This window comes from Plectrocnemia conspersa, unplaced genomic scaffold, assembly GCF_051122295.1.
Source record: "Plectrocnemia conspersa isolate PC_06_02 unplaced genomic scaffold, ASM5112229v1 ptg000001l, whole genome shotgun sequence".
NCBI lineage: Eukaryota > Metazoa > Arthropoda > Insecta > Trichoptera > Polycentropodidae > Plectrocnemia > Plectrocnemia conspersa.
The window spans coordinates 20,218,847-20,245,200 of record NW_028277165.1 but is presented as its reverse complement, the minus strand read 5'-3'; the positions used below and the strand labels follow the sequence as shown (position 1 = coordinate 20,245,200).

At 29.1% G+C, this 26,354-nt stretch overlaps 1 protein-coding gene across 1 annotated transcript in view; it reads right to left on the bottom strand.

The window, feature by feature from the left end:
• The window catches only part of LOC148239146 (uncharacterized), a 112,663-nt gene that overhangs the window by 42,744 nt on the left and 43,565 nt on the right, over nt 1-26,354 (bottom strand). The window contains exon 3 of the mRNA XM_088185843.1: nt 24,804-24,939. The gene's annotated coding sequence lies outside the window, so the exon portion shown is untranslated. The remainder of the gene's footprint in view (nt 1-24,803; nt 24,940-26,354) is intronic.

The window sequence follows — 26,354 nt, the reverse complement described above, 5'->3', positions numbered from 1 at the left end:
GAACTGCGGAATTATCTTTATAGGTAATTTTAGGTTTAGATCATGATCTATGGCGTCCGCTCCAAACTAACAATCGGATCTCGATCCCGCGATCTAGACATATATCATCTCGGCAACACGCTGAAACTGCGAAAATTGCCAGGTGAAATATGATGCCCATAATTGCTTGAAAATAATATATCATTTAAGCACTCGGTTACATTACAAAAAGTATTCAAAAATAGCAAATATTATTTCTTTATATATATTATATATCTAAAATACAATATGAAGGTCGATATTTTACTGACTAAAACATGATGACAACGTAACATAAGTAGTGCTTTAACATGGGTTATTTTAAACAACAATTAAAATAAATAAGTATTCAGATAGCAACTTTGATATTTTAATAAGACTAAATTATTCCTGTTGAATATTAAGTGGATATGTTTGGTTTGAATTAGTGTCAAGGCAACTTAAAACTATGAATTTTACATTTAAGCTTGTACATTTTTAAATCTTTGCTGTACTAAATTGCAAGATCTGCAGCCAAATTCTGTACATTCTAGACTAGCCATAAAGATCGTCAAAAAAATCGTCACGTATGAGTCAATATTATAAAAAATGCTTTTAAATTATATTTTAATTAATTCTTCGGGTTTCGTGCTATGTCGATAAAGTATATTTTTTCAATAATAAATATCCATAAAAAGACTGATCAATGCTTAGAAGGGTTGAATATTAAGGGATTAAATAAAAATACAAGCAAACGTGAAAATATTTCAATTGGTGACTATACTTTCAGTACACCCAAATATATTTTTAATATTCAACAAGGTAGATTGGAAAATCCAGCACTTTAGCACATCATTAAAGAACAGGGTATGGCTGTAGCATTTATCATGTCGAGACAATTGGTCGGTGCCATAAATAAAACATTTAGCTCACGAGTGTCTTTAATTTTATCGCGAAACCTTCCGATTTGTATTCCCTTACAATTTATCTTACAACACCAAGAGAATCGTAATACAGAATAACGTAGGTGAACCTTTAATAGAATCTCTTTGTGTTTTTCATAAACGTTGTCTCCATATCGCTGGCATTTTATTGTGAATTAATCATATCGTAGTCACGTTTGATCATAAAACGGTTTACGACGGATACCACAAAAGCGCGACTTTTACGATCATATTCTCGCGCATCTACCTTGGGAATATGTAATAAACATAAATAAATAATATGTTCCTCCAGCGGAAAGTTATTGTCTTTCTATAAATCACAAATGTGCTCTTGAATAATTTCTAGAGAAATTGTATCGTGATGTACCATAGATGGTAGATCGAATTTCAACATAAATCTAATTCGGAAAGTGGCCATATGTTTTAATAAGGTACGAAATAAATCGATATTGAAGACCACCAACATTGAGTTTAATTAAATTTATGAGTTTGGTCAGTTTGATTACATTTATACTAAAAAAGACACAAAAGATTGCATATATTATCAAAAAGCGATATATGTAGAATATGTGCATATTGTTTTACAATAAATTTAATTTATAAATTATACATAATAAAATATTTTTAGTCTAAATTCTAGACATAAACATCCTGCATCTAAGCCAATAAAGACTGAACCATTGCAAATGTACATAAATATGTATATGCTTAAAATTTATAATATAACTAACTTTTGTATATACATTTATTAACAGTTATATCGTATTCGTGATCATGAATGATGTATAATATTTTGTTCAATTATATTGACATTCCAGTACATATTTTTTTATGTTCTTTCAGCATCTCTTCAGTTAATTCCTATCATATTACAATAATACAATTGATTTAATTGCATATCAAATTGAGTAATAAAGCCTTAAAGAAACGATTAGTATAATTGCTAGAAATCAATGTGGTACTAAAAATAACCACATTATCGCATTTAAATTGTTTCAGCTAGAATCGCACAACCAACCGCATTTATTACAGAAAAGTGTCAGGTTACAAAATGCTTACTCAAGAATAACCGAGTCAAATCATACGATCAACCGAGCAACATTATTTTAATAATAACACATGACAAACCCTGTCAAATGCCTTATGAAAATCCATATTTACTACGTCTGCTTAAATTCCTATATAGGGAGATTTTATTACCATAGATTATGATGACGTTTTAAGAATCAGATCAAAACTGACTTCAATCCTTCAAAATTTAATCGGGAACCAAATTAGGCCCAGAAACTTCAACATCTCAAAGCCGTATTAATGATCTGAGTGCTCAGTTTCATTGATAGTCAGTGCTGAATTACAAATACAATAAAAAAGAAGCACTTGAGAAGAAGCTGATTTTTTTAGCAAAAAGTTATTAAATTTAAAAAATATTTTTATGCTGAATACACATAAAATTAACAAATAGAAAACTCAACTAGATAACCGATCAGTGGCGTAGCTAGGGTATGTGCCGCCCAGGGCGATCCTTAAAGTTGCCCCCCCCCCCATACAATTTTTGCAGGGTCATAAAATCAGCATTTCTTAAAATAATAAATTGGTTATTATTAGGATTTTGTTATTCGTGGATTTATATATGTTTTAGTGCATTCAGGGTTAAGAAGCACACTAGACGATCCCATCGCGAATATGCCGCCCCCAAGCAAGTGCCACCCGGGGCGGCCCGCCTCCTCCGCCCCACCATAGCTACGCCACTGTACTATTTTTTTCTTTGTAACAATTAATTTTACATTTATTAGCAAAAATATCGCTTGTTCCTAATTAATTATTTAATTAATTAATCCATTAATTCAATCCTTTAATCCATAGAATACGTTACAATAAAATAAAAATTCGCAAAAATATACATATATAAAAGGCAGAATTATGTAAATCATTTTTTTTTTTTGGTTTTCGTTGTTGTACTGTTTGTATTTTAAATATATATATCCTACTCTCATAATATTTTTTTATAGTTCTTTTTCTAAAATTTGTAGCATAATATAATTTATTATAGATTATAGATTAACAGAAAGACAAACTTTAATAATTAAGATTAAGACTGACATGATTTTTTTTATAAATATGTGTAAAGATTTTTTTTACTACTATTCTTAAAATAATAAATGAGGGCTGTTTAAAGATATTTTAAAATATATTTGTGAATTTTATTTTATAACAAACATTTGCATCCTTCTGTCTATGTTGGCCAACTAATTAAAGTATATACTGGAGCGCATTTAAATTAACAAATCAACATTCCAGATGCTCTAATAAGATATGAACCTAATTAAAATCAGTCAGTCTGAGTTTGATTGAGTTAACTGTGATATATTAATTGACAAAATACGCTTATAATTAAAAACGAACACACACATTTAATTAAACAGAATGTAAAAAAATTAAAATATATTTTCATGTACCATAATTATAATAAATATTGAATTGTAAAAACATACAAATATTCATTAAATTTTTTTATAGGACTACATTATTAAAAAATGATTTACTTTTCTCATTGTGTTACCAGTTATAACGTAATTTGACTAAAGAAAATGTTTTTTGCTGAATTAATTATTAAATGATAATTTAATAGGATTCACAGAATTAAAGAAACTTTACTAAATAAATGATTTAACGACTCTCACGTTGATTATCGCAAGTAACATTTCAATTTAATTGCATAATTTAGTTCTTAAGTTCTGCTAAAATCATTTTAAATAAAAAATAACTAAAATTAATTGTGTGGATTAACTATTTTTTTTGCAAATATGATTGTTCTTTATATTGTAGTATATCTCATTAATATCCGCCAAAAATATAACCTTCGCTATATTAAAAAATCCAGTAAAGAAAAATAACAGAAAATATATAACTAATACGATTACATTATATTTAACTAAAATCTTTTACTTTTCCTTTTATTTATTTTTTAAGATATTCAATAATATAGGATTAATATAGACTTGAATATTTGTGTTTTCGAACCCGGCAACATAAAGCAACTCGCGACTTGTAAGTGATATAATATTTAGCACTTTATTGCCGAGAATTTCCTAATCCAACTCATCAACGAAGCAAGAAACGAATAAATTTTATTGCGCTTTAGGGGTAAAAAACATTTTTTTCTAAAAATACATTTTGTATTAATCGATAATAAATTGATTGCCACCAAATGGCTGAAGGATGGTTTTACATATATTAAATATACAATTTATATCCAAACATACATACATATATATTTATTTTTCAGTCTGTAAAGGTGCTTCCTAAATACTTTAATTAAATTTATTTAATAAGTTATATCATATACCTGAAATACTTAGGGTTCAAATTGTGTCTGAGAGACAAAAGTTATTGAATATTATATATTACATAATATATTAGAATGTCAGATACTGATTGTATTGTTTAATTTCAGAATGATATTAAACAGTATCGAAGATATGACCTTGTCAAACTTTTTGGAAGATTTTGAAGTTGTTAAAATATTTGTATTTGACTTCGCAGATATAATATTAATTGCTCTTTGTATTTTTTGTTATATTCCAGTCGTGTTTTATTCGATTGGAATTTCGACTGTAACTAGTATTAACGGAAAAGTTAAATTTTGCGCCGTTTTCCTAAATATTTCCATGACCACAATCGGTGACGGTTTTACCCTTACACAAGTACCTATACTCTGCCAACTTCGCAATACACATCGAGTATTGCGAATGTCGCCAGATCGCAGGCGCCAAAGCATTTTTACGGTCTCGGTACTTATTAGCGCGCATTAAGACGTGCGAATTCATTAAAACCAGGCAATTTATGCAATAGAGCCGATGCGACGTTTGAGGGCCGCCGTTATAAATCAAATGCGAGATATAAACGAATAAATGTGTCTCTCTCTGACTTTGCGGTTATCAATCTCGTCTATCGGCTACTGCTATATTATCTAACAAGGTCCTGACCGAAGCTTGATTGAGTCAGTTAAAGTGTAAGATGCAATGACTGACCAATTGAAGGTAACTGTTTACAATTATATAATTCTGCATATTATATTTCAAAAGTGTTTTTAGCAAGTCTATTACTACTAAGAATTAAATGCATAGTATAAATGTAATAAAATCTAACTATACACATTTGAGGAATAAATATAGAAATATTTTCTTTGGGAGAAATGCGTCATTAATTACTGCAACTATATAATTTATTTATGTAATATAAGTTAGACATATTATCACTTTCTAACACTCAGTCGATTAAACATAGAATATCGCTTATTAATAATTTCACATGTCATAAATGCAGCGTTTCAGTTCAACTTTGTATAGGGATTAGCGAAGGTTTAGCGATAATGTTTTGCGACAAGTATAACTCGGAGTGACATGATCTTGCACTGATTAATATATGTATAAAACAGTCTAAAAATATTAATTTTATGACTCACAATTTATATAAGAAAATAGTTTAAAATATACATTTTGAGACGAAATTATGATGAATGTTCCAAGCATAGGCTAATTTCAAAATGATGGATGTTCCAAGCATTTTAAAATTAATTTTAAATTGTTTCCTCTAAGCTTAGAAATACTTCTAATTAAAAAAATATATAAATCACATATGGGACGGCACAAATCTATGGTCGAAAAATATTTTAATTACTTTTTGCATCTCGCCTACAAAGTTTGAGGGAGGTATTAAATTTGTAGTATTTTTATAACACACTGGATTTTAATAAAAAAACTATTATTTTTTACAATGAAATATGTATATGTATATATATATACATATACATTTTTGTAATATATTTTAAAACTATGTTGCCAGATTTTTTTAATGTAGAAAAATATTTCTTATTATCTATGTAATCTAGATTGTAATTTTCTAATAAACGCCCTTTAAGGGATTAATCATATGTAACCAATTAATTTTACAGTTTTATAGTGAAAATATAAGCAAATGCTTTATTAAAAATCTGGGTATCTAGGAATTCCCCAGAATGCCTCTGAGTTGCAACTCATGTCCCGGGAGCACTATCACATAAAGTTGACGTAAAAGTCTTTTTAACTCTCCTAATATAAATACCAAAAAATAAAATTTATAAATGTCTCACTTGTAAAGATAAATATGGTTTAATATGCATCAAAAATCAAGTTAGCAAGCAAGGTTTAAATACCAAGAATCATAATGTTATTAAATATGTAAACTCAAGAATCTAAATCGTCAACAAATGTTATTCATTATACAATATATACTATAAAACAAAAAGTACTATCGAGAAACATGAATAATAAATTTAATAAAAGTTAATACCTCGGAAATATATGGTCATAAAAGCCACATATTTATTTATTTTATAAATATATGTGCAAGGCCTAACAGCTTTACACAAATGCGCCTTTCACTTAAAACAATAAATTAAACTATATAACTGTATAGAAAAATATTAAAGTATTAAATAATTACGATAAAATAAAATTGTAGTAAAAATATAAAAACATTAAATATTCAGCAGCAAAGTTAAATGGCAAAATTTAACGTTTTCACGAGATGGTTTGTTCTAAATACGCTTTAATCAATGTGATTTATTTTGCAAAAACAAGATAAAAAAATGTTTGATTATATGCTATTAAACAGATTGCTACTAAAATGATATTATTTTATTGCATGTAGCACGCAGATACCTAATGTATTTGCCTTGAATTACAAAAAAATTTTGTGAACTTTTGTTTTATATTATTGACCCATATCCTAATATTCTAGGCCAGGGGTATGTGAAGGGCAGATCGTAAATAATATAACTTCGCGAGCCAGGAATTACTTGAAGTATTTGAACAACTTGATTATATAATATTTATACAAATAAGTCTAGTTTAATATCAATAAAAATAAGCTCTGCGAAAATAACTAATGTAACATAATACCTTGATAATTTATACGCTTTATGTGAATAATCAAACTGAGGTTTAAAATTTGTCACTTCATCATCAAAATTATTTGGAAATGTGTCATCTGTTTATTTTGCTTTTATATGCTTATCTTTGTAAATGTATTTACTAAAAGTTAAAATTTGTCATATGATTATTGATCAAACAAAATGTCAAGATATATAATATTCTATTCAGAGAAGAATTCCTTAAGTCATATTACCTTTATATAAACCTATATACATAACGATTAGAGGTAAATACTCAGCTATTTTTAAATTTGTATATATTTTTTGTAAATACACATCATCATTTTCCAATATCCTATTATATATGATCGTTGTAAGCAAAAAGGGTTGATATTAGTGTGATGCTATCTAGAATTAAATGTTTATTGAGTAATATTTTATCAGTATGTATTTAGTTTAAATATGTAATTCTTCTCGAATATATGTATATTAATATCATTTCCTGCGAATATCAATATGGTTAAAACGTTCTCAGGCCACTCATGTGCCAAAAATTATACAATCTAGAGATCAAACATTGACCGAGCAGCGCCGAACCCGTCATTATGCGATGACGGGTCCGCTTATAAAAATTAACCGCGAATCGAGAAAAAAAAGCAATGATGTATACAGCGTTGAGTAAACGAGAGTATGAAAAAGGAGGTAATAAAAAGAGGAAGAAGGCGCTATCTTGTTTACACAAAGGGGGCGCTCGGGTTGTTAATCTGCACATAATTGATACGCGGGGTGAGGCGTCTCGCCGCAGGGACGATTAATAATGTGCAAACTTGCGAAGTGCCCGTGTCGCGGACGTGAGCGGGTTTTTAAAATGCGTTTTACCTGAACACAAGCTAATTTGCAACAGGTGTTGCGGACGCGGTGAAACTGCGCTGGAATGTCGCCGTTTCGGCGCAAAAGTGACGAACAAGAGTAAAGCGCAAGGATTTAAAGTGCATTCGAAAGTCGATGTTTTATTACATTTCTATTTGACTTCTAAGAAATAAGATTTAATAAAAAAATTATAAATAATATAAAATTATTTATACAGTTATAAATAAATATTATATAGAGAAAATAATAACGCCATTACACTTTACTCGAACTGCCACAGCGAACTTAATTTAAACATGCGTTTATTTCAATACACCAATTACGAACCTACTTAATGAATACTTACAAATAAGTATAAAAACCACCAGATTTTTCAGTCTAGGAATCGGTGACATATGTAAAATTATTTAATAATTATTTTGTATGATAATTTAAAATTTTACTTTTCAACTAGGGCCGGTTTTTAATAAAAGAATATTTTTATAAATAATTTTTTAATGCCGTGTCTCGAACCTGCGGTTTCTGATTTTACAGTCAAAACGGTACGGACCATGCTATTCCGATCTTATATGTAAAATAATACAATATATGTATTATTTTACTAAGTTTTTGTTTCCTTTTTTATTTAGATTTTTAACTGGCGTAAGCCAAATGCGCTATAATGAAATAAATCTGTACGAATTTAGGTGTCAATCAGATATAATAAAAAGCTACAAGTAAGTATTAACTGACATCTATATAATTAAATATTATTTGTAATAAAATGTATTATCAATATATTGCAGCTAGGTTTAAAATAATAGCGCATTTTTATAAAAAAAATTGAATCTGTTGCCATTGCTCGAACCCGTGGTCTATAAATTACAAGCCTAGACCTTACGGACTACAATATTCCGACCTAATATATTTTATAAAAAATAATTTGATTTTAAGATTTTTATCAGATACTTTAATATCTACGAATTATTTTATTTTTTGATGAATTTTATAGTATGTATCACACTATACAATATAAACTTTTCAATTGAAAAATACACTACAAAATATAATTTTAATTTAGTAGATTAAATAAATAATAAAATAATATTGCAATTCTAGACATCTTTACCCATATATTATTTAATTCACTATTAATTTGTATTTAGCTCGATTGATATACCGCAAGAATTTTTGATAACTTACTAAAAAGTTTTACACTACTATAGGTCCCTTATATAAATTAGTGTAAAGAAAAACGTATTGAAAAATATTAAAAATGTTTTTTTAAATTTTGTTTATCCTTCCTTGCGATTAAATAAGCCTCAAATATTTTTTTTTAATCGAAAGTAATACGAAAACATAAATTGATTGCTATGTCTGGAAAAAAATTAAGAAACAGAAATCGATTTCTACTCTCTTGAAAATTTTCAAGTCGTCCGCATATAATATGAAATCGAGTGATTAATTGCTATCTTTATTTTATTAATAATCAATAGAAACAGTAGGGTATCCAATTTTGATCCTTACGGTACTCCAGTAATTTTCATACTTGACGAACTGATATCCACCAGTCAAATAATTTTAAAATAGCTTTATGAGATCTCTAAAAAAACAAAATTATTGTAGATCACTTTTCCAGAAGTAAATCATGTTTGACTTTATCGAACGCCTTTTCAAAATCTGTGTATATAACGTCCACTTGTACACTAATGTCCAACGATCTCGAAAAACCATTATGTTAATGACAGTGGATTGAGATTAAGAATGTATTTATGTGATATAATTTTATGAGCATTTACACAACTCTGGATAACAGGAGTATATCAAAATGAAATTAAATGTAAGCCGAAGAGTGTTCAAAAAACTCTAATCACGAATAAAATCTGGTTTTGAATAGAAAAATATATAATATTGTATTACCGTAAACTTTCAAGGAATATATTTTAAAATATGATACAAAATAAAGTATTGTAATAATCAAGACACTTCTATAACAGTATAATAAATGCTAGTTTACAAATTGTATTATTAGTCTCTATAAACACAATTTTATTGTCTTGTAACATTTATAAAATAATATAAATATTTTAAGCAACAAATACATTTTTTAAATTAAAAAATGTATATTATTATAATTTTATATATTTTACAAATACTTTTATATTAAATGTATTACATTTACATGATTGCGTAACACGTTCATATATGTTTTAATTACTCCGTAGATTTTAATATCCTTTAACGATTATCAATCATAAGTGACAACATAATAACAGATATTGTTATTATTATTATAGATCTTACGCTAGTTATTTAATAGCGAATAATTATCATAATAAAATATTCATTGAATAAGCACCGTAAAAAAAGTTTGCATATTATATTAAAATTGCGTATTATTATTTAAAATATTTGCACAAATTATGAACGGGCTTTTTCAAGACGTACTGTGATTAATTCTGACCCTAAATTCGAAAAACACTGCCCCAGATCGTGCTCGACTACCTTGGTTAGGTACATTGAATATTTATGAATCCTCAAAAAGTTGACCTTAAAAATAGATTATTTTAAATGATTTTTGTAAAGGTCGTTTTTAATAGTAAAATTGTATAAGCAAAGCTTTGGTTAAATAAAATCTAGAATAATAGTTTGTATTAAAATTATACATTAAAACCAATATAATTATTATATATTAATAATCATACGAGGCGTGAGATTGTTATTATATATAAAATCGAACAACGCATCTTATCTATAACGATAATCGCATAACTATGCTATGAAATATCACTATAAAAACAGAGAAAATCTTCCATACGTTACTTTAATACTTAAAAATAACAATCATTAGCACTTCAAAGGCATTATCGAGAGACACGCGATTCAAATGCTATTTGCCGATTTTTTTCTATTCTATCAATTAATCTCATCAAAATGGCATTCCAGGCGTGCCATTCCGGCGTTTTATCATATACTACTAATCGAACGCGTGACACTCATCCCAAAACTATTCATATGAGAATTTTAATCAGATTATCGACATTACAGTGTGTGATTTATTAAAAAGGGCCGTTTATCGAATCATTTGTCGGAAAGTCGTGTTATGGCGCAATAAATGACCACTCAGAAATTTCTGGTTATACAAGATCAATGGAATACGTATTAATTTATTGCAATAATAAATAAAATTATTTATTTTATTACTTACTTTATTACGGATAATTGCTTCGTATTCATGCAAAATTAGTATTACAAAATGTATGATAATAATTTTATTGTTATTAATTACATTATAATATAGCTAAATAAAATTTAAATATTAAAGAAATGGTGATAATATTATTTGGAATAATAAAAATAATTTTGTTTGAGAGTTTTGACAACAAAACTCTAAAACAGCTATGACAATCGACGCTCCAATGAGTATTATGCTCATTTTAGAGTACCATATGGATGCAATCTGGTTCTCTGTATGATTTTTATTATTCGTTTCTTTATTAGTATTCATATAAATTATGATTCACTCTCTTTACAGAAAGTGGCTGTGAAAGTATTCGATAGACCATGGTTTCCCAAACTATGTTCCGCGGAACACTGGTGCTCCGCGGATCCAAAATAGGTGTTCCGCGGAGCCTAAATAGATATTTCACAAAAATTTAGAGTAGATTAAAAAAATTGTTAGTCTTGCTAATACATAAAAATTGTTCATAAATCTGATAAAAAAACTTGAAAATATGTGTTAAATATTCAACATTGATGTGTATAAAATCTGGAGGGAAAAGTTTCATAAGTCAGTGTTGTTTTTTTAACTTTAAAATTTGATCCTATTTAAACAATATTTTTTTTGTTAATTAATCACACGATATTAGTGCTTGTTATACGAATTTTATTTATGTGACTAGATATGCTACTAGCAGTCACTATATTTTGCATAGGCATGCACTGTTGACTAAAAAAAAATCCACAAATTTAAAAAATGTTATGAAGTAGCCGTGAAAATGATAAACTATGTAAAATCTAGACCACTTCAATCCAGATTATTTAAAATTTTGTGCGATGAAATGGGTAGTGAACATGAAGCACTTTTATTACATACTGAAGTGAGATGGCTATCCAGAGGAAAAGTACTATTAAGACTTTATGAACTTTGGAATGAATTATTAGTCTTCTTGAAAGCACAAAATATCATTTTATAATTTTTTTAACAAATCCTTCCTGGTTGATTCATCTGCATATCTGGCGGATATTTTTACAAAGTGAAATGATGTTAACTTATAATTACAAGAAAAAAGTATTACAATTTTTAATATGAGAGATAAAATTGAATCTTTTGATAAAAAAATACAATTTCAGATTTTATCGGTTGAATCTAATAATTTTGATTGTTTTCCTGTCTTGGATATGAATGTTTAAATGAATTGAATTTTCAAGTAGATAAAAAAGTTTCACAAATATTTTTAGAACACCTATATTACTTGAAAATAACTCTTTCGGAGTATTTTCCGAAAACTAGTAAGGACGATTCCTGGGTTCGGAATCCATTTTCCGTGACAGTAAAACCAGTGGGCTCAAGGGATTATGAGAATTTAGTTAATGACTCTGATTTGAAACAAAAATATCAGCCATTAAATGATTTCTGGGCGAGTCTGACTGAAGAGTTCCCCAAGGTGTCAAAACAAGCTCTGGTTTGTTTACTTCCGTTTTCCACGACGTATTTATGCGAAGTGGGATTTTTAAAGTATATTGCAACAAAAACAAAATACAGAAATAGACTCCACGCCACTGCAGATATAAAAATACAACTAACCAAAATTGTGCCTGATATAAAAAAAAATGTTATTTAAGAACCCAAAATCATCAGTCATTAGGAGTTTTATTTATTTGTATTTTTATGTTTATTAAATAAATTGAATAACATTTCTTTAATAACATGTTTTATTTTATTATGAATTACTCAGCGTAAAAAATAAGCCAAGTGTTCCGCCAAAATTTTCGGATTTGCCAAGTGTTCCGTCGCTGAAAAAGTTTGGGAAACCCTGCGATAGACAATCGACTACCTTTCAGCACCAACAAGTGTCACGTTGTCATATTGTACAGAACACCTAGCCTGACAGAATTCTCTTATGACTGCATTACATTCTCTAGAAGTTGTCCGAACCGAAGTTACAACTGAAGTCAGCCCAGACCTACGACTTCGTGTAAGCGACCACACTGCCGCAAATATCATATGCCATCCAGATGGCGGCTTCTGTCACGTACAACCGGCATATTTGCACGCGATCGAAAAATGTGCCAAATAATCATAATTTTTAAATTGTTATATTATTAAAATTACGCTACAGATAATTAAAAAAGTTTGTGTGGGCACTCACCAATACAATATCAGTGAAAATTTTACGGTCGTAAATATTTAATTTACGCAAAATCTTTGTCGGCTTTTGCAAAATGACATAAGGCATAAAAATGATACTTCAGAATACGAACACCACATCTGTGACTATCCTAGAATTTGATGCCATCGATTCTAAATAAAAATTCGTTATGGTGTGACATTTATATAAACCTACCTAGGAAAATACATAAGGATATTCGAAACGATTTTTTTTACCAAATCAAGAACCACTAATTATTTTTTAATTATTTAATTTTATATGAAAAAAAATATTATAACGATGTCTCTTAAAAGAATTTACTATCAAAAATATAATTAACTCCTTTTGGTGCCCAAAAAAAAATTCAAAGATGTCAGTAAAAGTCTGTTGAAGTCCCCGATAAGCATGTGGTATTATAAATTGACCACGTGATCACTATGCAGCGCTCGATATGCGTGTTAACCATAGGATGCCTACACACATACTGAAATTTAATTGATCATTATCTCTCTCACTCTCGTCACTTAACACGTGAGAGAGCAAAAGGGGAAGTATCTCACCGCTCGCGCTCGAAAGAGCAGCTCCGACTTCGGTCCCTTTGACTCCGGCCCTTTTGCCGACAATGTTCGGAAGCGCTCGAAGCTGGCCAAGTCGACTTAATTACGAGAGATTTTAGAGCAGAGCCGAACTCGACCGAAGTAACCCACTATATTCTCCGTCCTAGGCCAAACTTTGCTAACTTCCAGAGAGTGTAGTGCAGGCATAAAAGATTTTTAAAAATATATAATTTTTTGGTTGAAAAGACAGTTTCATTTAAAAATGAAAAATTTGCTTTTTTGAAGTACATTACAAAAAAAATAGTAAAATAAATCTTCTTTCAACGATAGAATTTGAAGGGAAAAATAATAATAAAAAATTCTAACGCTAGCTTAAAAACAATTATTTGTGCAAAAATCCAATATTAAATATATTAAATAATAAATTTTGATGCAAAATATTATGATATAAAACTAATTAGTATTTAAGTATATAATGCAACGGATACTCATCACAACTATTCGTTTCTTAAAAACTACATTTCTTAAATATTTTCTTTGATTAGAAGTAAGGGTATATTAAAAATTATATTTAATAATAATTAATTGTAATATTTTATAACTATTCTACGCCAGTCCTCAATCTCACTTTAGTATATCACATAAAAATCAAAATTTATACGAAATTCACTTACAACATATTCTTCGTCATTGTTTTATATTCATTATGTGGCATGGTATACCATATATTTGGAATTCCATTGAAGCAGCGTTTTCACGTTTTGTGGAATTGTACGTCTGCTGAAAGAGATTGACAGAATGATCGAGGGAAATTTATGCGAGTCACATCGGCATGGTACTAACCTATGTATCTACAGATGGAAGTAGTGTAGATTTAACATCAGAGGCGCCATCGTTGTTTATCAGATACTTATCGATCTTCGGACCAACAGCTTAAGGCTTTACCGTCATAATTACAGGCCGGCCTGGGCGGATACCAACACGCCGAGCCACGCCACTCTGGACGATCATTTGACAGTGGTGGCAAAACTTTGGCACACTTTGAAAATATCGGCCGTGGGAAGGTCGTAAATCAAGCCCTTATAAAAGCGTTAAATTAATATCAAGTTATATGTAGGTATGTATTACACATGCGAAGAGACTCAGAATGGATAAAGTAACGTTGATGGGGATTTTTTTTGCGGTATTATTAATATTATAAAATCATAATATTTTTTTATGAAAAACCATATTATAAGTTTTTGAAAACGTACAAAAAATAAATAAGAACATCAAATTTGAATATACTTATCTACGTTAAATGCCACGATAAAAATAATATTAAACTAAAATATTACCCCGTAAGCTGGAAAATCTTCTAGTATTTTATTGAGTATAAAATTAAATGAAACATTTGTAAGTTTAAAATACAAGTCGATTATCCGGCGGACATGAATGAAGCCATAAAGGTTTAAATTTAAATGTGGTTGAGAATCATCGTTACCGTGATCGGGTAATAAACTCAAAGTCGTACTGCCCGCTTTGGCATGAGTTCAAACATTGAAACCTAATATGGGAGAGCTTTGCAATCTGCATCAAATTCTTGCGCACGCTTTCGAAGATGTACCAAATAAACACAAACAACAAAAGACTGCGTGCAAAACACGAAACTCCTATAAAAGCGTACCATGAAGAAAACAATACAGTACATGCAATAAAAATTGTATTAGGCGAATGGTCAGTTCAAGTCATTTCTATTGCTGTGTATATAAAAATATATATCCAAAATTATAAATGCAACAAAATAAAAAAGCTTTGTAAAATTTTAATAAAAACATTACAAAAATACAACTCAATCATAAAATTCATAAGCAATATAAATGTGTTAGATAAATCACATATTTTAGATTACTGACGATGCGACTTGACCTCTGGTGTTGCTTCTAAAAAATAATGTTTATTCTGAAACTGGTCGCAGTATAAACACGCGGCAAAGCTCGGTATCAAGTTATCTGGTACGACTTGGCGGCGACTTTGCACAAACATAAATTAATTGTTCGAGTGGTCCGCGTGTAAATAGAGACCATTCATATGCAAAGGTCCACTTGACACCGAGACCCGCTGCATTCTACCGAAAGCTACCTTCCCTCACTTATCAGATAGATGCGAGTACTCATCAATTTCCAGAATGAAACTGGTTTCGCACACACCAATTTTCATTCATTCGCATACCGAAATTTATTACAAAGGAACGTTTTAAAGCTTCTTTAAAAGCTCGTCAACTCAAAATGCGAAATAATTCTAATAATTACTAATTAATTTAAATAATAAAAAACAACACCTAATGTACATTTTTGATTGAATGTTATATAGATGTGGGCGATATTAAATATTTTCATTTATGGTGCCTATAATACAAAAGTAGAAAAATTAGCTATTGAAAATAGGGTTATTTTCTGTGTGATTCTTAATTTTTGGTTGACAAATTTCTTAAAGAAAATATCTTGCGACTAACGTATGCATAATTCTATCCTTCAGAGTTTGAATTTGAACCTGGACTAAAAAATTTTTGAGTAGAAGTTCGCAATAGATCGAATGCATGCAGAAGAAAACTTGAATTTGTAACTGGCGTATTTATGTCATTAATAAATAGAGGGCCCAAGTTGCACCTTTGAGGAATCCTCGAAGGGTGAAATACTCTATAGACAATCGGTCGATATAGGTTAAACACTGAAAACCACATTGGGATAAGAGAATTATAAATAGTCAATATAAGAATCTCATTTTATATTACATACCATTTCTATTAATTTTCACGATCTTACTTCGTTTTGAATTGAATTTATATGATTTTATTAATATAGACTATAGATTCACCCTTAGGATAGAGTTGTGGAAGATCGCATTATGATAAGTTTGACAAATGTATTTTGTTCGACTACGAGCCATTATGCAATTTTACTCTCTTTCTCTTATACAACCTTTACCTTTTTGCCGACGAGACCTACCCTAATTCATTTGACACCTCTTCCGACGACCTCCCACAGATCGGTTAATTTATGTAATTTATCCAATTAACGTCATGCCGACATAAAAAAGCAAATTTGCCAAACATAACCAATTTGAACGGCAATAAAGTGGGGAGTTTATTTTTCCGGATTCATAACAGCGGGAGGCATCGCATGATTGCAGTAAAGCACGATAATAATAAAAATTAAGTATTTTTATGTATAGCATAATAGCTTTTATACAATTTTAAACTTTCAAGAATGCGTGAAAGAATATAAGTTTATATCTATAAGTAATATTTTTATGTTAATAAAATATACATACATATTGCAAAGCAATACATATAAAACTTCTCATTATAGAATCAAATACACTTTGGCTGATCTAAATAAAATTTTGCTTAGCTGATCTTTAGGACTCTCAAGAAAATATAGTCACCCTACCCCGGCCTTGAATATTTTTCTATTCCTTGACAAATGTATATTATATTAAACGCCGTTCATTGAAAATTTTGATACATCTCCCTATTTCCGTCCTTAATTAAATTATGTTATTTATTACTAGTATTATCGCTTGATCTTTACCAATGTTAGTTATTTTTTCACTAACGACTGATGATTTATTATAACCGATAGATTGTTAAATTTATCTTGTCGATAACATAATTGAAAATCCCACAATAATCTCGCATATTTTACTTAAACTAAATATTGGAAAATATATCATATTAATAAAGCTGACGGGCAAAAAGCAAGGTAACAATAAGTTTCTAGGACTCCAACCAAGGATTAAAGACACAACTTAAATTCTTATAAATTCGAGATATGCTGTGTTATTTTACATAATACTAAAAATAATAACCGTGGCTTTTTCCAATTAAATTCCATGCTAAGTAGAATAGAGCTCTGGTAAATAATAAAATATAGTTGGAAAGTACATACAGAAAGCTAATTATAATATTTCAAAAACTGTTCACAAAAAAATCAAATAAAGTATAATTTTCTTTTTTGTAAAATAATATAAATATGATTGCAGTCTTTTGTAGTAAAATATATGTATTTGCTACAGAGAATGTATATTACCAGTGAAAATATATTTTTACTGGTATTTTAGTAATTCATATGTAAACACATTTTCATCATTGATGATATATGTATATTTCTACTGATGAATATATAATTTCACTGACAGATGCTAGTGAAATTATATACTTGTCGTAAAACGACTGTTTGCGTGATTAAGAAGAACATTTTAATGTTTATTAACACAAAAAAGAATTTACGCAAAAAAGGAGTTTTTGAATAAAAATGTTTTTTTTTATTTTTCATGGACAATTTAATTTTAGCGAGATGGTTCAGAAATAAAATAAAAAAAACTATAGACTACAACCATCCTGATGAATTTCGTTTTAAAGAATAATTGAAGGCATCACCTGTTAGGCCAAAAAGTTCAAAATCAGACTAAATTTAAAGTTTTAAAACTAACTATAGCTTTTTAACTTTCATTAAGTCAAGCTGCGTTTACTTAATGTGCTTAATTTAGGTTTGGGTTTGAACAGAAGATAAATGCATCGCAACGGACAAATTGAATTTCAACGACACATCACTTGTAAAGGCCAAAATGTTCCGAACGTACGAGTAATACAGTTTCACTGATATCGACCTGAGAAATTATAAATAAATGTTTAATACATTTTCACTGGCTTTATTAGTGAAATTATATTGTTACAGTAAAAATAAATTTGCACTAAAAAAATTCTCTAAAAATTAATATTTCCATTTTAGCTTTGGATTATCTAGAGAAATGTTGATATATAATATGCAATTATATAATATATTTAATATTATAATATATGAATAATTTTAATTATAATATAATATATATAAGAAAACTATTTTCAATATGATGATGATTTATTATAAAGAAAGCAAAAAATCTACTTCGATTGATTACAGAGCTCCTAAAGAATTTGAAAATGGAAATTTGCTTACAACCAAATTAAAAAAAATATTGTCAATAACCACTGTTGCTACTTTACATTTTTATATGTTTTACAAGATACCAATAAAACACCTCATTGAATAACTGATAAAACGAGATTTAAGTCTGTCGAAAGGAAAATTTTCTGGCGTAACTCTGAAGAGTTCCCATAATTTTTTGCAATCAGTTTCTTCTTATCTGAGTATTAATGTAGTGCTTACTTAAGCAACGATGAGTATTAATGTAGTGATTACTTAAGCAACGATAAGACTGATTAGAGTCAACATTTACAGCTTTTAAAAAACATTTATATCTGGCACGAAACTACCCTTTTTATGTAGTGGTGGTAAAATATTCGAACAAATAAATTTAATTTAAAGAAGCTTAATGGAAATTAAAAAAAGTGAAGAAATAGAAATTCTTAATGTAGCATTCTTCTCCTGAAATTCTCGAAAAATAATTTTAAAAAAGAAAGTCTAACAAGTAAAAAAAATGTTATGTTTCAATTCATACATATATAATTTAGAAGAAATGTACTTTATTTTAGATATTTTATTAATTACAAATAAAGTTTCTTAATTTATAATAAATTGTCATTTATTACGTCATATGTAGCGAAATTTATTTATGTACATATTTGAGCAGATTTATAAATTAATATTTTAATACTTAAAATATTATTTATATTAAAATAATGTGCTTGATTTATTAAAATAAAGTATCATGTGTATTTTTTATATCGACAATACATCAAAGCAATCATTACAATTAAAATTATTATTTTTTATGTATTGGTGATACAATAAATACGTTTAAGAACCGCATAAAACCGTCTTTAAAAATACGACTTTATATGTATAATACATAAAGCAGATATGACATAGTTTGAATTCGATAAACGCATTTTATTTCACCGCAAATCACGATCGCAACCAAATTTAACCGCAATCATTAACCGCTCGCCATACGTTACTGTGAATTATTAAGAGCGCATAACTAACGTCCAAGTATACGGTGAAAGCAGTTTCACAAACAGTATCGAGCCATAAACAACATGAATTGTACGTACAGGGGGTCCCGTAAGTTAGAAACGGCGTTGCGTGGGCGTTTATGGGATTAAAACGAGACACGTTCGACTTGTCATGAATTAAATTTGATTGACAGGATTATCAAAAAGTTAAACATCGTATTACTGCGTTGTTTAGTAACTTGTTTATGAATAAACAAGCGATTATTTTGTTGAATTTAAATCTAATTGTAAACGTTTCGCCCCGAGATATTTGTCGTAAGATTCGCTCTTAACGAGATTGAAACAAATAACGAAAACAAATCGTTACGGTCGAATAAACTTGGAGCTAAATTCGTTTCACCTGAAGGCATAATTAATAAAAAATAAATAAAATCACATGATATCGAAACGATTTATATAATAACACGCCACGGGTATATTTAGATAAACTGTGATATTCTCGGATCCTATTAAAATTTGTATTATTAAAATATTGATACGTATTATACAATTTTATTTTATTCATTCCCATCATTTGAGATTATTTTTTTTATTTTTGAAACATTTGCGAGCTCATTAAAAATTTTATTTTTTTAATTAACGTATCATATAAATAAAAAAATTAGGAACAATAACATAGATTTTATTAAATACATTAATATAAATTTTCCATCTGTTCTTTAATTTGTATCAAATTTAAAGAAAATTGCGATGGATTTGGATTTTTCAACTTTTTTCGTCAAATGCTTATACATATGGTCAGAGAGGAGGGGTAAGAGGGGTAGCTGCCCCAGATCTCACAATATTAGGGCCTTCATCTTCGTAATTTAATATGTTGAAAAAAATAGATCAAAATTATTTATACCATTTTACGAAAAATGCTTCGAATTTTTACTTTTTTGCGAGAGTAGCAGAAAATAAAATATCATTTAGTGTTCTAAAAATAACTTTTAACTCTCCACGATCGACAATGGGCGAGGAGTGACTAAATGGATTGAAAACATTCAAAATGAATTACCATATAGTGCGTATTTTAAGCTATTCTGAAATAATAACCGAATTTTTTAATAGAAAATGCTTAAAGCTCATGTGAAATAATTAAAGGTTATAATCGAATAAAAATTTTAAATTTTGAAGGTCGGTAAATTTGTAGTCGCCCTGGGTCTCAAATTTTCTCTAAAAGCCCTGCTTGTCTTACAATCAAATTGTTATTTAAATAATTAATATTATACATAACAATAAATAATTGTAGTAAATTCAGTCAATAAAAATAATGAGGCACCAAGTAAAATTATTTAAAATATAATTACAATATATAAAAAAATATAAACCCCTAAATTATTTTCTATCATGGTAGAAATGATTGCAGGAATATAGCCAGGATTCAATTGAAAAACGGGTTATCGATTATTGTAATACAGTATGTCAACAATACCGAAAATGCATTTGTACATTACGTATAATTTATACGCGTCTAATCTCCATTAATCTTCTCGAATCATGAATCTTCTCGTGAGTCGGAGCTTTCGCGGTGAGCTTTCGAGCTTGACGCTTCCTGTTCTCGCTGCCATTTGTCCGCATTAATAAGCACTTATTCCGTCGGCAAAAATGAGGACAATCCGACAAAGCGAGAATGACATTCTTGGATCAAAGGGGTGCGCCCCAGCCCCAGCTTAATTGACTCGTCTGAGAATTTACTTTTGCTAACACTCGAACCGAAGCTTTCTTGGACAGCAGCCAGATCTCTTCTCCCAGAGACGTGAGCCTTTTTGTTTGGCAGCCATTATCATCCCAAGTTCAACGTCGAAGCGGATTCAAAGTCTCGCTAACGTTTTCGAGCATGTTCATGGGAAAATCCGCTTTTCACTCATGTTTGGCCTTGCTGTCATTTACTTCAGTCAGTCACTGCAAGTCGAATTGAAGTTTTCAGTGTATATAAATTTTTATTTATTTATTATTTATTAGTGGAAAGTATTATTATATTATTTTCTAAGTTTAGAAGGTTACATCGCAACGAAAAATTAAAATATGAAAAAGTATATCATAAAACAACCGAATCATATATTTTGTATGCGTTTTAATTTATGTGCATTGCTCTCTTTATTATAATTGACATATCTTTAGTTTATCGTTGCCCTTCGTACAATTATTGGTGTCAATTGGACACACTTGACTTTCAAGTGCATCAATCTCCGGCCGACGTATTGTTAGTAGCCGGCGTCAGGGCAATTGTTCAACATTGTTCAAAATGTCTAATCGCATAAAAAATATTTAGGGAAAATATTAAATAAGTACAGGTAAATATTTCGTTAAGCAATCCTTAGAAATCATTTTTGTCTATGTACCTCTGTATGTCTTTTTCAATGACTATTATTATATTATTAAATTTAAGCAAAGTTGGAGAATAAATTTAGTTTTTAAAAGCTCTAAAGGTGCTGTAGTTTTGCAGTATAGATAAGCAATGACTATTTGAAATATGTTTATTTATTTATTTTTTATTAAAATGAAATAAAGTTTCCCTAAATCTTTATTTTCTAAACATAAGCAGTACATTATTTATAGACATTTTACAAGAATATATTTATAAATAAAAAAGTAAAAATCGACCGCAAATAATGAATCTGAACTAAACTACAGTTGTTTGAAATGTATGTACTGATATATTTCAGGTATACGTTCCTTCAGCCTTTTTATACATACAAGAAAGGAGCGGAACATTGCCTTCAAAAGCAACCACTTTCTAGGTAGTACTTTCACATTAAAAAAAATTATTCAAAGGGATAGATTAAAATTTTTTGACGCGGCTCCGCCTGTGGTAAAATTTGTTTGCAACTTATTGTTGATTTTATTGCATTTTGAAAGTTTAAAAAATATTAAAGTAGATTTTGGTATTCGATCTGAAAATTCAGATCGAATACCTAAGAAGCGAAGAAGCAGAGAAATAACTAAAAATCAATAACAGCACCAGCTGTGCTACATATTTTTTTTTATAGATTGTATTATCGGTAATTTGACAACTGGATTTTATGTAGCAAAATAAATATATAATACATTCAGTTTCATGTAGTTATTCCTAGAAAAAAACTAGAAAAAATAGTTTGAATATGTCCCGATTTTTTAGCCTATCAGCTAATTATATTCAGAAATATAATTAGCTGATAGGCGCTAACATGCTGCTCTAAAATGTCTATGAAACTCAATTTGACAGTTGCGAAACGTCAATTTGCTGTTCAAACCCAAATCTAGCCTAATGAAAGTACTAAAACTAATCATAGTCTTAGAACTTTTATTAGGTTAAGTCCAAAATACAAACTATGCCAACTCATCTCTCAGGGTAAAATAAGCGAAAGAATAAGTACAAACAGACATCGCATCTCACATATTGCTCCATAGTTTGTCTGCATTTATATATTACACTATGTTTTAAAAATATGATAGCTATTCTTACCGACATTACTATGCACTTATAATATAAGTATGTTCGAACCAAATTTTGGTCAATAGGAGAGCGCAAAAACAAGTATCACTACTCAGAAGGCAAAAATGTTTACAATTCTCTAATGATGAGCTGCATCAGCTCATAGAGAATACAATATATAATACATATGTATAGATAAAATATATGGAGGCATAAAAAATAGTCATACGCCAGGCAAAATTCTAATAAAAAAAGATTGCAATTCATATTAAAATAAGTAGACTTTGATTGCATGTTTTAATTATCGTATATGTTATAATTTTGACGTTATGAGCTAATACTTGTTACATCAGTAAAGTTACAAACATTATAATAAAAGTGTTGAAATAAGTAATTATTTCAATGTGTCAAAGTTCAGCAACGTTAGGTTGTAACTTATCAATTACATATCGATAGTAATGTGTCCATTAATTTGCAATTATTAAACTGTGTTCTGAAATAAGAACAAGAAACGTTTTGTCGCCATACAATTTACCAGCGCAATAAATTTACTACATTGGGGCGTGACTGTAAATAAATTCTAACATATTTAAACGTTCGTGTTGAATATTAATTTTAATGAATTGTCATTGAATAAATTAAAACCTATTAATTATGAATTAAATGCAAATTATATGCACTTCGTTTAAGGAATTAATATATTAGTAATTAACAAATATATGACTGCGCCACGAAGAGCATGTACAACAAATCAATCGTGAAATCATTTCTATGGTCAACTCCAAAATAATAGGAATATTCAGAAAAAAATATATTTCCATTTTTTTAATTTAGGCTAAAATGAATTGGACACGTTAGAACTCCTTCTGCCTAGCTAGTTGAGCTTAAAAAACTGTCTACTATCTTGGAAATTAATTTTTAAAAATCAGTTGTTATATTAACGCTAAATAAATCTGGCGCTTTTTCGGCACCAAACGCGCGCAGAATTATAAATAGCTTGATATTTTGCTAACTGTTTCATTAAAAACGAATATGAACATTACTTGCGATTGCAAAAAATTCATCTATCGTGTAACGCCTACTAATACAAATGTTTTATATATTTTTTTAATTAGTTCATCAGTGACAGCTGATGAAGAATTTGAACATTACTTTTTTTGCTTTAAATTCATGACAGTGTTAAATCAGAACGGTGAGATTAGATTAGACAAGGTCATGTTAAGCACACACTCAAGCACAACTAAGTAGTAAACCTTGCTAGTGAAAATAGCAGTGTTGCAAACCAATAAAATAAGCTTCAGCATTGTATCATTACTATCTGAATATCCCTAGTAGTTTTCGGGCCTCGAACTCGCCAGGGCCGGCTCCGCATATTTCACACCTTTCTACCCGTATTTATATAGTCGCGCGCATTCTGTGGCTATTAGTGGGCAAGTTACGGGTCCGTCGCATATTTAACATAACCACAGGCCGCGCTTAGCACCACTGTGGGAACCAACCATAAATGTGTAAACATTTACCGACAAATGTTTGTCGGGTTGTACACAGGTACGATTCTCACATACTCCTAGCCGACACCTCAAGGGCCAACACAACAGCCAAGATGTGACGCCCTCCGGAGGCGCGAACATTCCACACACACTCGATCAAATCCACTTTGGCGCCAACAACACACACTCGTCAAGCTACTACTACCGCGTGAATGTAGTACAAACACGCGTGCTACTCGATTTGAGTTAATTAAATAAGATGATGTATGCTTGTGTCGTAAATACCTGTTGATTAACTCCACCTTCCGTGGAATCATTTCGATCCTATCTGTGATGTACATAACAGGAGGCGAGATAGGAGTGACCAGGACTCCTATTTTTCACTAAGGCCCCTCCAGGATTGCAGCAGCCGATGTCAACACTGAAACATAAACTATATTTTAATATATTTTCGACATCAACCCTTACATTTACGCCAACTATACAACTGCATTATTTTATATATAAGGCGAGCAGCAAATACCTAAATTTAAAACAAACAATAAAACCGGTAATAAAATACGCTTGCTCGGTGTGGAGTAACACTAGTAATTCAATTTTAATTAAAACAAAAAATAAAGAACATTGCCATAGACCTACAAAAAATATTAACAAGACAATATTAACCCACTAATCTTCAGATTTTTTAAAAAATAAATAATTCTAAAGAGATTAAAATTCAGTGTCATTTGATATTAATATAAAAATAATATTTTAACACGAGAATATCTAGAAGGTAATTTTTTTACCATTGATTTGTTTTAGCCCATTCAGAGATTAGCACAGAAGGTAGATTATTTTTAAATGAGAAATGGAAATGCATTTATACAAACATCAAAATTATATGTAATGTGTACGATATGGATACAATAAAATACACTAGACTTTGTGTTTTTATTAAATATCAATTTATAGATTTTGTATTTTCTGATAAAGCAACAACCGAGTGGTTGAATTGAGAGTTTAATTTCATATAATTTAATTTCAGGCTCAAAAATGAATATAAACGAGCTTTAGAAAGATAATTCACTAACATTTACAGCTAATGGAAAATATAACCTTTTTTAAAAAGTTTTAAAAACATTTTATTTATTACAAAAACAACTCAACTTTTGCATCAATCTCATATCTTAAAAGGATCTATAGAGCAAAATCATTTATAGCAATATTTATTTCGATTTATTTTTTCAACATTGTGCTATGATGATTGACTTTTCAAACAAAAACCTAAATTTTTACAATTTTTTTATTATAGTAAATGATTAAAATACTACAAATTTAATGTATTATAAAAAAATACACGTCTGCGTTTAAAAATAGGTGCTATAAGTCGATGACTATTATTTGAGTTTAAATCCCATATAAACCTAAAGTTTTTTAATTTCTATTGAGTCTGAAAGTATAAAGCCAGTGTATAATAAGTAATGATAATTTCATTAGGTGTTCTTAGATCTAATCTCACTAATAAATATCTTGATAATTAATCAAAATAGTGCTAAGTGTTACATATTAGGTATTAAAAATGAGTTATTTTAATTCACAAAAAATATCATAAAATAAAAAATAATTAGACATACAAATATAAATAAAAAGTTTAATTTTTCCAATAATCCTAAACTATAGGAATCATCGGAATAGTAATTTTATAATATTGTACTATGGACTAGCAAAATTTCGTCTAATATGGAATTAAATATATGCATAGCATACTTTTTTACCTTCTTAATAATAATTACCCATGCTAATTTTCCGTAAATACGTGCTTGCCTTACAATAAATATTTATGTGTATTAAGAT